The sequence below is a fragment of the Zonotrichia leucophrys genome, chromosome 6 (genome assembly GCF_028769735.1).
Source record: "Zonotrichia leucophrys gambelii isolate GWCS_2022_RI chromosome 6, RI_Zleu_2.0, whole genome shotgun sequence".
Taxonomy (NCBI): domain Eukaryota; kingdom Metazoa; phylum Chordata; class Aves; order Passeriformes; family Passerellidae; genus Zonotrichia; species Zonotrichia leucophrys.
The window spans coordinates 25,117,472-25,129,864 of record NC_088176.1 but is presented as its reverse complement, the minus strand read 5'-3'; the positions used below and the strand labels follow the sequence as shown (position 1 = coordinate 25,129,864).

At 39.0% G+C, this 12,393-nt stretch overlaps 1 protein-coding gene across 1 annotated transcript in view; it reads right to left on the bottom strand.

Moving 5' to 3' along the window:
• Positions 1–3,482, bottom strand: part of NRG3 (neuregulin 3) — a 501,669-nt gene extending 498,187 nt beyond the window's left edge. Inside the window, exon 1 of the mRNA XM_064717135.1 lies at positions 3,367–3,482. The gene's annotated coding sequence lies outside the window, so the exon portion shown is untranslated. The remainder of the gene's footprint in view (positions 1–3,366) is intronic.
• Positions 3,483–12,393: the final 8,911 nt, after the last annotated feature.

The following is a 12,393-nucleotide window of genomic DNA, read 5'->3' as shown; positions in this document are numbered from 1 at the left end:
CACATTCGGTGTCGCCGGTTCTCTCTCTCTCTCCCTCCTGGGGGGGGGGGGGGCTGGCTGCCCGAGGGCTGACTCTCTGGGATCTTCCACCCTTCCATCCTCGAAGCCCCCTCAACCCCCATCTCTGTCCAGGCCCCGGGCCTACCGCATGGCTGCCCCTCCCCCGCCCAGCACCAGCGGCTGGGCTGGACGGGGGAGAGATCTGACCTCTTCGAAGCGACGTCCCAAGAGAGAGTGCCAAGGGCAGTGCCCTGCTTTTAACCCCTGTGTATTCTCGGAGGTGTGTCCAAACCCCACTGGCTACACCGGGTGCCAGTCTCAAACCCAAAACCTTCATTGGTTTGACCACAGCTTCCCAGAATTCCCACTCCTTCCTGGTCAAACCACCACAGTACTGAAGCCTAATATAGCTGCTCGTAGCAGCATCTTACTACTGTCACAGGCCACAAACCATAGTTCAGTAAAGTAAGGCAAGTCCTACCCAGAAACTGATCTAAGGAATCACTAAAACAATCAGAAGGGTAAAACTGATCAAATGTTTTTTAAAAAATAATTTCATTTGGAGATAAATGTTTAACTTTGTTGATGGGTAAGAACCTCCATGAGTGATTAGCAGCATGACTCTCTATGACACTGACTGAAAGGGAATTTACCATTATTCCACTGGAAAGTTCTTGAAAATGAAACAATCAAACCACTTTTGTTAAATAAAATTTTTTCTTGGAAAAAAAAAAGCACTGTTCTGATGAAATGTATGACTTTTGTCTGACAAATTTGACTTTGAAGTCTTTGCAACTAAACTTTTTTTTTTTCCAACTCAACTCAAGTCTCTTTTGCTTTGCTTTCCTCATCACCCCCGACATTAAGCAAAACACAGCTCTGAATTTATGTGCAGCTCTATTTCTACATAGATTTAACACACTAACTTTCATAATCATTTCACTTCCGTGATTTCAGAAAATGATCTAGGCATGTAAGCACTATGACTGTGAATGCAGTGAAAAAAAACAAAGTAAGGAAAACTGGTTTTCTAGCCATCATGTTAAAAGAGTTCTCAGACAAGTGAAACAAGACAGCTGACATAAACTGATGGTGCTTTGCTGACTCTCAAGCCAGCTGTGTTGATTTGTACACACTGAGCTCCTGACCCATTCTTTCACCAGTCAATACAATTTTACAGCTATTTCTGCCATCCTGATGAGGCAGGACTCCAGTCAAGTTACACTCCATTAAATGCATGCCATCCATGCACAGTCAAACCAAGCCTTCGCAATAAAATGACAAAAAACTTAACAGAAGAGATACCCACTCCATACTGAGGACTAATTAAGTTTGCATAAGCTCCAGGGGGACACAAAAAGAACATCTCTATAGTAACCACAGCCTTGCTGCTGGTTTTGCACTAAGCTGACACTACTCTTTAAAAGTCAGCTGATGCAAACCAGGTCCCCAGTGCCACCTACTCTCTGCAGCAGCGGTTTCCTAAAAGGCTGCACCTTGTTTAGCTTTATCTGTATTGCCAAAGTTTTACCTGTGGGAAAAAGCCCAGAAAACCATGAATGTGTGATACAGAAAGGCTCATCTTGGTTATGGACTTCCTAAAAGTTCAGCTGGAGCTGCCTCCAGAAAACAGTGCGCACTTAGGCACATGCAGCCAGGACCATATGAATGTGCCAAGCAGGTGGGGGCATAAATGTGGGTGTGTAGGCTTCCCTCAAAACCCTGCAAGGCAGAAAAGTAGTGCCCTCACTTTGCAAAGGGAAAGTGAGGGGTGGGACAGCTAAAGGACATATTTCTTGGGCTTGTTTTTTATTCATTTGAGATCTTCTCCCTGGCTGAGCTCAGTATTATAAAAATGAATACAGCTGATTTATCCTCAGCAAGCCAGGCTCCTTGGCAGCGATAATGAGGTCTCCCATTCAGGGTTTTTATGGAAAACCAGTCTTAGTCACTTCTGAGGCCAAAGAGAAGTTGTTACCACTCCACAGAAAAGATAGTACACAGGGTTTTACCAGGAATGTCTGCAGTGTTCTGATCTATTTTAGCATATATCACAGATCTATCACCATTTTGCAAAATTTTTCTTCTAATCAGTATCTTTTCTCTCCCTGGGGAAATGAAAATTCACTCTGGAAACTGAATCAATTTTAAAAAAATCTTTATATACCTTGTAATAAAAGGCAAGGTTTGTCCACTTTTCTAAAGAAACTCACTAAACAAATCTCAACAAAACTATTTATTACCTAAAGTACAGGGAAACAAGCTTTTTTAAAAAGGCTTCACAAATTTGCAAGCAGCAAGAGTGACTCAAAAAACCCCACATATGCCACTTAAATATACCGAAGACCACCATAATAAAGAGGAATACAATGCAAACAGCAATAAGCATTTACAGTCAGCTTCGCACACAAAAAGAGGCAGTGATTTGAGGCTATATAAAGGAGAATTTAATTCAACGGTTACGAGGGCAGATAACAAATACAGAGACAGAATCATTTAGGAAAACCTTTTTTTTTAATCTATCTGCAAATGCTTTAGAGACACATACTTCAAAAAGTTTCAAGTCACCAGTGGAAAATATGTTAGCTCAAACGCATCAATATAAGACATTGGAAAACAAAGCATTTTCAGTCCTAGAGAGAGAGGGACTACATACACTGTAAAAATAAATGAAATAATACTGTTTAGACAGTGTACAAAAAGATCTGGGTAAAGGTAAACTTGACTATCTAGTTCTCAAAATCATACAATAATTTCAGAACCAAAGCTGGCTCAGATACACACATGGGAAATTTTGAAAATCTCCACAGAATGTCCAGACCTTGACTCCTCAGACAACATGACAACAACCAGAAGGAGAAAGCAGCTCATCTGGGCACTGTGTTTGTTAGACACCAGCTGTACCTGCTCCCAACTCCATGCCCAGTCCCTGCAGCCCCCAGTCAGGTGCAGTTTAGGTGCTCAGGCCTCCCTGCAGCCTCAGCCTGTTTAACATGAAAACTTAGCCTTGTGTAGCTTTTCAGTCCTTTCCTCCACCCCAACAAAGAGAAGCACACAGTGTCCCTCCTGTCTCATCTAATGACTACAACAAAGGTTTGGGGGCCTGTGCAACATGAACAGAACTAAAGGGACAGTGTGCTGTATACACCAGTGTCTATTTGGCTTGATTCAAGTTACTGTGCACTGGAAATACAGGAATGTCTCATGCAAGCTCCTCCTTTTTTTGAGGAGCAAGCAACAAAGTAGAAGAAATCAATTAAAAAAGTGCTAAAATTGGAAGCTAATACCACCAAACAAAGCGCAGGAGCATGTGAGGACTTTTTCCTCATTGCTAGAAATTTCACTGCAAAGAAGCAACAACATTACCTGAACCTGCTCTGAAGATGTTGTAGCAGCATACGTTGCAGTTGAGACAGCCATGGTACACAGAGCATCACCACACAATTCCAGAAGGCTTCAAGCACCAGCCCATACAGAGCAACACCACTTTCAAGAAGCATCTGCCTTTTTTGTTTTTTAGCCCAGGCTTTTATCCCCTCATGCTGATGCACTGCCCCTGTGTGCCCTCTGTTCCCTGTGTGATTGGTCAGTGCCCCTGGGCACTCAATGGCTCATTAGCCCCAATGGGAGTCACCTGCTGCTCACAGCTGTAGCTCATTAGGGATCAATGACAGCCCCACCCCAATCACCACAAGCTGTGCACTCACAAAGAGTTGCCTCATTGAATGAAGCCCTAGAAAATAGGTGTGTCCTGCAAATACTGTAGTTTGCATCTGCTGGGCAAGCCCTGCTGTGCAGGGGGTTAGTGCTGTGCCCTGGTGGGACATGGGACCCAGACTGGAAACACCTGCAGAGAAAGGATTGTAGGGGATTCCAGTGTGCTGAGCAGAGATCTCACACTGCTGGCCTTGCCACATTATCAATTTCTGTAGGGGGGTGGGGGAATAAAAAGCACAACACCACGTTTGCTTAGAAAAACACGTAGCATTTGCATTGTAGTAAGATACACTGAGGCCATGTAGGGATATTTCTTACATGTGTTCAGCCACACTGGTGATAATTTTAAATTGCAGTACTTGGCAAACAGATGGAGAAGGGCAAGAGACATAAAGGTCCTTTGGTTCATGGATAAAACAAGTGTTTACAGGAAGGCATTTGATCAAGGATGAGTTTTTTAAAAGAGGATTGAGTCAACTCAAGAACTGGATGGAGAACAATCCAAGTAATAGCAGGTTGTGAAAATGTAGGGATACCATTCATTCTGCACAGAGAGACAGGATTTTCATGAGAGAAAAAACATGCAATCATATGATTAAGACAGCATGGAAAAGATATTCACAAGGGTCAAATTAAGATTGCACTTATACAGTCTAATGTTTCAATGATTATTGCAACATCATACTATTTTTATAATGGAAAAGTGAAACAAAGAGGATTGCGGAGAATACCTGTCACACTTTTGTTGTGATGTGTATATATTGCTGTGGATTTTTATGCATGGTTTAGCATTCCAAGAGAGGAATATTTCTATAATATAATTGTTTTCTTAAATATATAGATGAGAGAGAACTTTAGCAGATGTTCTAACTGTTCTTATAAATGAGTCACAGAAGTTGTTAGAGCATGAGCTGGGGCTAGGCAGATGATAGCTCATTCCAATATTATATACTGCAAAAAGCAACCCTACCTCCCCCAATATACTCACAGTCCCCAAAAATTACATAACAAACTTGATTAGTTGTTTGGGTATTTTTTTAGTAATATTTATAATTTTGCTTCTCTTTTTTCTTATCTCTTTATCTGATAGAGAAAGGGAAAAATGGAGAATGATCCAAGAAATGTAAATAATTTAAGTAAAAATTGTGTTTTGCTACACGTTTTAAAAATCAAGTGAAACATTTTTACAATTAAAAAATCCATAAATATTTATTATTTGAAAAACATAAAGTTTGACCAGTTGAAGTTATAACTGGTTTTCTTAAATAATGATGCACAACAAACATGTCAAGTAACAGAGAACACTGTATTATTTATAATTCAGATGCTTTCACATCTGGGGATAGCAAGGCAGTGAGCAGTAGCAAAAATGGAGCTGTCAGAAAAAGTTGTGTCAGACCAGCCTGATTTCCTTTAATACTCTGTACTGGCCTAGAGACTTTGTGAATGGGGAAGAAGTAGAAGACTCAGACGTGGTCACTTTTATCTGGTGTGTCCCAGAGGTCATTCTCAGGAAAGAGATGGGAAAACTTGGACTAGATTGTAGCAGTGGGATGCACAAAGTGTGCAAGAGGCTCTTTCAAAGGAAATACAATGTGTTCTAGATCCATGTGGATGGAACAGCTGCAAAAGGAAAAGTTCAGGTGAGATAACCAAAATCATTCTTAGTAAGAACAAAGATCTGATTCTGTCTCTTGTAAAGTTTGTAGTCTCCACACACAAAAAAAGATTTGGTTAATTACTGTCAAGGATGCCAGAGGTTCTTTTATTTCCATTCTGAGTAAAAGGGAGCTCTTAAGGTTCCCTCAGTCTCTTTTTTTTGTAATAGGCTTAGTGATGTTCTGAAAATTATACACATGTTGTGATGACACATGAAATGAGGCGCAGTTGAATATGACTTTCAGAAGTGGGTTTAAACCTACATGTGAAAACACACCAGAATCAGGAAAAAATATGGCCTTTTAAAAACACATTTAAAAAGGTACAAAAATTTCAAATATCTGTCCTACAGGAAACTTTAAAAGCATGACTGTGCTCTCCTCTGATTTTGAAACGCTGTCCTCTGTTCAGGGGATCCTACACAAGTAGGATTCAAAGCCAGCAGAGAATTTGTCATTGTACTTCCCCCTCACCAGGAAGCCAAAGCTCCTGCTACCTGTAGAGCAGGATGAGAGGATGGATTCCAGCCAACAGAAGCAACAGTGGAGAATTTTGTTTCACTGTGTTTCTACCATTCTTGCAAAAATTAATATGATCTTCTATCACAGGAATGTTTTGTCAGTGAATGAATCAGGGGCATGCTAATAGAACGGGGAGCTTCTGTTTGTACACACATATTTCAGTAATCAGCAGTGATGGGAAAGCAAATACAGAAACCTTCAGGACACTTAAATGGGAGTTGAAATATGATCCTTTCTTAAATTGTCGCTGACTCTGGCAGGGTATTTTTAAGCAGGATTTCAGCCAATGTCTGAAAAAGTGCATATAAAGCAGCCTTGAGCTTTTAATTTAATTTATATCAACCAGCCTACTTGGAGTTTTCAAATTGATTCACCACCACTGTTTGAACATCCTGTGACAGGAGCAATGCATATTGAAGTAGCTAAAGTTCTCCTTTCAGCATGCCTAATTAACTGTATTTCTGTCACAGGGAGTTGCAAAATATTGGAATATAAATGCATTCTGGATATCAGACATCAAATTTTAACAATTGTGACTGGGTAAAATTCATTATTTGGCTATGATGCCATTGAGCATCTTCCTTTTTCATGAAGTATATTCAAGTGTCCTTCTTTTTCAATAAGGTCAATGGAATGATAAAAAAGTTCTCAATTCTCATAAGTGCGTGTGGTCATGTTTGTGCTTAAATAAACAAAGATACCACTGTAGTTTTGGAAATACTGAGAGGATTTAAAACCATCAAATCAGTGATGCCATCAGGAAAATTCAGGTTTCAGAAAACAGCTGAATGGTGAATACAGAAAATAATCTCAGCAAATATTATGTATGAGACTGTTGCTAGAGCATTTTGGAAAAATAAACATATTTATAACAATCTGGAAAGCACCTGCATGGGAGCTAAGCATTCAGAATAACACACTTGCTCTGAATAATTTATCCCATTCCAATATTTACTCTTACATACTCTAGAATTGAATTACTAATATGTAAGCAACCATAACTGGAAGAGTATTAAAATTCTATTTTCTACCACAGGTCTCTCTATGACCTTGAGCAAGCTGTACAGATTTTTTTGTACTTTTGTCCTGCTTTCCAAATTCAGCAGTGAAGGAACTGACAGAATTGTGAGGAATAAAATTTTCTGATGCATACAAGTGATGTTCCAGCAACATGGGCACCTAAGAAACCTGTACAGAGCCCTTTGGAGAGAGGACTGGCAGAACAAGAATTTGCACCAGGACAGAACTGCATCATGGAGTTGCTATTTAGATCTAGATATGCAGGATAGTGCTGAACCATGATCCAATTGCCATGATCAGTGTTGCAACCTTCTGTTTCCTCTTGCATTTCAACCTTTATTTTAACCTGTTGTAGCCATGAAGCTTCTTCAAGAAAATAGAGACAGTATTGAAATCCTTGAGGCTTCCATATCTCAAAAGGGTCACTTGGTTTATCTGAGAAAAAGATAAAGATTTTCTCATCCAAAAATCATGAGAGAAGTATCAGAATACCCACAGGCTGCAAATAGGGTTAGTCCCACTTAAAACAGCACTAGCAGGGAGAGTTTAACAGGCACACTTCCCATTTTGTCTGTTCCTGCACACTTCACTTGGGCTGCAAGGAAATCAGAGCTGTGACAGATCATTTATATTAATACAATGCACCTGCCAAATTATTTATATACCATAAGCATCAGTCTGGAGAAAGTGCACTCTGGGAACTTCATGGGTAGAGAAGAAAGGCTTCACTGGGAGGAAGGCATGTTAAAATAGTGCAGAATTTTGATCTCAGATATCCTCTGGTAAATAGAGAGTGATGCCATTGAAGCCTGTAGACTTAGTTTGGCTTCACACCAGTGAATGTGATTGACAGGAGAAAAAGTGTAAAATTGCAGCATAAGGTGATAAGTCACTGACAAGAAAATTGGAAAGAGAAATACAAGTTAGTGTTGGATTGATCTACTCTTCTGTGTGTTTCTCCTGGAATAACTGAGCATCCCCACCAGCCTTCTTTGACTATCTCTATCTTATCTAATCTCTAGGTGTACATTAGCTTTAAATTACTGGGTGCTCCTAAACATAGAAAAGCTAAATAAAATCTACAGCTTAAAAAGCATGTTTTCACAAGCACTAAAGAAACACAAATATTTGGTAAACACTGATATGTTCCTCTACAAATTTGTTAGTTTTACTATTAAATTGCTTTTATATAATGTGCCTTGCTTTAGAGGGAGTTCAGATATCCAAATGTCAACCCTTAGTAGTAAAGGGCTTCTGATCTGCTCCATGAAAGATCCTTCAAAATTTATATCTTAATCTCACCTATTTTGAATTTAGTGTGCTCATATTCGGTTCCTGAAAGAGAGAGGTTTTCAGTGCTCACACAAAGAGGGATTTAGGAGAAGCTGTATGCTTTATTCAGCATAGAACATTTAATTTACTGTGTTTGATCTGTAGGTCATTAAAGTTTATTGACCTTTTTTTTCAGCTGATTGCACTGACTTCAGCTCAGGCCCCGTTACCTATGATTTCACAGGATCGCATGTTAATGCATGATCCAGTTTCTTTGCTCTTAAATCAACCTGCACATTTAATTGCCAGTCAACATTATTCCTTTAGATTCTTTTCCTTTGAGATGTGCTATATGAAAGTATGTTTACCCTCAAACCAGAAGGAGAACTTAACATTAATCACTATGAAAAAACTATTAAGCAGAAATTAATTAACAAATCAAGGGCCAATTTTTTTCCAACCCAGTGATCTGCCATTTTTTCAAACTGACATTGCATAACAGGAAATAATCTTGCACATTAATAAATTCAGAGAGGCTGACAGTACAGCATACATTTCTCCAGGATGCATATCTTGAATGACTACATAGGTGTTGTCTGTCTAAGCAGAAACCTGTAGGCATACATAGTTTATAAGGAATAAATACTACAAACAAGATATTGACTCTTCTATTTTCAGAACAGGAGAAGCAAGCATGAAGAATGTTCCTGTAATAGCCATGTCTTCAAAGGTATTATTTATCAGTAATCTACCTACTTGAATCAAAGGAAAGATTGTCCTTCATGCTGGTAAGCTGTGTTTTACTTTACCCTCTTCAAAATGTGCCCTGTGCTCTCTGACTGAAATATTCCAATCAACCAATCCACAACATCTCCAATGAGATTTTGTTAAAATACAAAATTGCTTAAGATATGAACCAGAAAGGTTATTGTCATTCTCTTTCACTGGAGTTTTATTCTAAAAGGACATGCTAAAAAAAATCCCAGTTGTGTTGTGGAAAAAAACCCAAAACTAACAGAAAAGAGCACACACCTCCAAGGACCTGATAAACTGTGAACTGTTGGATGACAAGATCCAGAGGTCACCCAAAAGAGACTAAATGAGGACTTGGAGGCAGGGGAAGAGTGCTAGGATTTGCACCTGACCAGGTCAGAAGAGGAACACTAGAACTGAACCTGAGACAAAATATAATAGTATGAACAGAGGCTGGAGAAAAAGAAAGACCACAAGAAGAAATTGTGGAAATTGCATGCCCAGCTGAGGCAGCTATGAACCCTCAGCAGTGGGTGGGTGACACCTGAGAGCTCCTGCAAGCACCAAAGCACCCGAGCTGCAAAGCTGCCCATGGAGAGGGCTCCCAAAGCATGGGACTGCAAGGGCTCCACACTGCCCTCACCTCCAAAAGGAGATGCTGCAGGGTGTTGTGAAGCTAAGCCTATTTCTCTCTTAGAGAGGATGAATGGAAATCAAAACACTTTTGAAAAGCTACCCGTGGAACAAGGGAGATTCTCTACAGTAACAATGGGAGGACATTACATTTGTGTGTTGTGAAAAGAATTTAGTCTCTATTATGCATATTATAATTTTACTCCTGCTTCCCTTAATTCATTCCTTGGCCTCATGATCAACTTCTAAGATGTTTTCTTAACAAAGCAAAGGCACTTGAAGTACTTTGAACTCTGGCTGCTTAAAAATTGGATGTCCTTGCACAGAATATGATTAACATATTTATAGACTTATTCCCATACAGTTATTTTCAACATAGATACAGGTAACACTTTCTATTATAGTCAGACCTGAACAATTAAATCAGTTGGGGGAAGGAGATGAGGTATTTTTCTGACTTTTATATAATTTATGGAAAAATTCCCAGGTTAAACAGATCAGTAGATCCTCGGTTCTTATTCAGCTGTAATCACCAACTGTTTTAGATTTCAAGAAGGAACTAGAGCAAACAGAAGGTTGTCTCTGTTTTTCAGATGTCTAATACTACAAGACATATTAGACATTAATTATGTATCAATATTACAACCTTGACTTGCCTCTGACCCTAAACCACTACTTCCTAAGCATTATTTCATTCAGAAACCACTCACTCAGTGATTCCCTCATTCTGTAATTTCATCCAGGATTTTGGAAGTTTTATTAGGTCAAAAGTGACCCAGCACCTCATGTCCCTGCCCTGGGAAGGGACAGAGGGTAGAACAGACATCAGTCAGAGGGGAAGGTGTATGAGGTTTCACAGCTCAAACCCCAGTTTCCCATTTATTTGTGTGTGGAATGATGGCTGCAGGATGCAAGTGAGTTCCAAATGCAGATTTACACAGCTCCTTGAGAAGATATTCCTATAGATTAGGGGTTGCTAACATTCTTTAGATTCAATAGCAATAATTATTGCTAAAAAATGGGTTAACTTTGAGTTTTAAAAGTTAGTCCTTTAAGAGGAAATTATCTGCATAGGTATTTTTCAGTAAAATTAACAACTGTGCTTATTTGATTCATATTATTCTGCCTTCTGTACTAGCAGAAGAAATTCTGCCACTAGGATTTTTTGAAATTCAGATTTCTTTTGTAATGATCCCATGTATTTCCCTGTCACAAACAGATCGTTATGATATGAAAGCATGAAAAAAGCTGGGAAATTATTTGCTTTGTCTGTATTTGGACAAATTTTGATAACCCTAATAGCTTCATTGGGTCATTATAGCTTTAAATATGAAAGCAATGCAGTCAGAGAAGCTTATCAGTGGAGAACATTAATTTTGGTTTAGAGTTTGGGTTTGTGGTGGGTTATTTAATCCAAAATAAATTAGCACTTGAATTTCACTATCAGGATAGTAACCAAACAGCTTTCCCTAATACAAAAATATTATTTGTGTGAGAGAGGGCTGAACTAAACTATTTGACGAATGGTTTAACATTTTCATTTTTGTATTCTGAATGCAACTGTACCCTCAATGAGTTCTAATTAAAATCTTACTGCAGCTTGATGAAATAGTACTTAGTGAAATGAAACCCACATCAGCATGTTGGTTAATTTCTAATCATTTACCCTATAACAGTAAAATATAGTTTGCAGTCTCTTCACTTGCTAATCATCAGGGTGTCATTATGCAGCCTCTGCTGTCTACCTCCAGAAATAATCAGTGTAAAAATTGCTTGAAATTTAGCTACAAATAGTTGTCTAAAGAAGAGTTCCAATCTGCTACTCTAAATTTAATTAAGTGCATATTCAGTTTATGCCTTTTTCCCCCCCTTGATGAAGTTCCTGTTGCACGTTGGGAACAGTTGAAGCAGATTTGAGTACAAAGCAGAGGAATTGAGCTTGGTGTCAATGTGTGGGTGTCTGTGTTTGTGCCTGCTGTGTGAGCAAAGCACAGGGAATTGCAGCATGGCCTCATTTCCCTGTACACCAGTAAAGACCAATTGGAAACAGCCAATGCAAGAGACATCAGTGACAATGATCTACATGTTGAGAACAGCAAAACCAGAAAACTAATTGGAAACAGACTAAGCACCACACTAAAAATATTATTTCTGCTTACCTACAGCAAATCAGAAGGATGGAAACACTGACCCGTGTATGGAGATTCAGCAGCAAGGTCAGAAGAAATGTCTGAAGAGATGCAGCTATTCTGATAACTGCAATTTTTGTTTTAAAACTCCTTCAGTTTATTGCAACATTGAAATGGTTTGTTTCTCTTTTGAAAGATTTTCTTCGCAGCATGTCTGCGAGACCTTGTGCCTCAGCCAACAAAAGTACTTTCAAGCACCTAATGCCTCAATACCTCTATACCTCTTTCTTAATATTCATGGAAGTATAAAGGAACCATAGAAATAAGTTGATTTAATATGGTATTTTTTCTAAAGGCCCCAATTTGTGTGGTACAACCTTCTTATCCAAAAAGATAACAGGATGCTTTCAACAAATACATTCAATTACATTCTGCTTTCCACAAATAAGAGACCCATCTTGAGTGGCTCTGGAAGTGAAGAGTGATATTGTGAGGACAGGGACCACACACATGATTTTATCCTTCTAACACTCTTTTTGTAAAGGGAAGTATTAAATCAAAGCTTTTTATGTAGTGTAAATAAATTGAAACTCTTTCTCCTTATATTTCTAGTCTCTCTGCTCAGTCCAAGCCTGCTTTGCTTGCCAAATTTTAAGTACCTGTCACCATGAAGTATGTTCTGAGCCCTT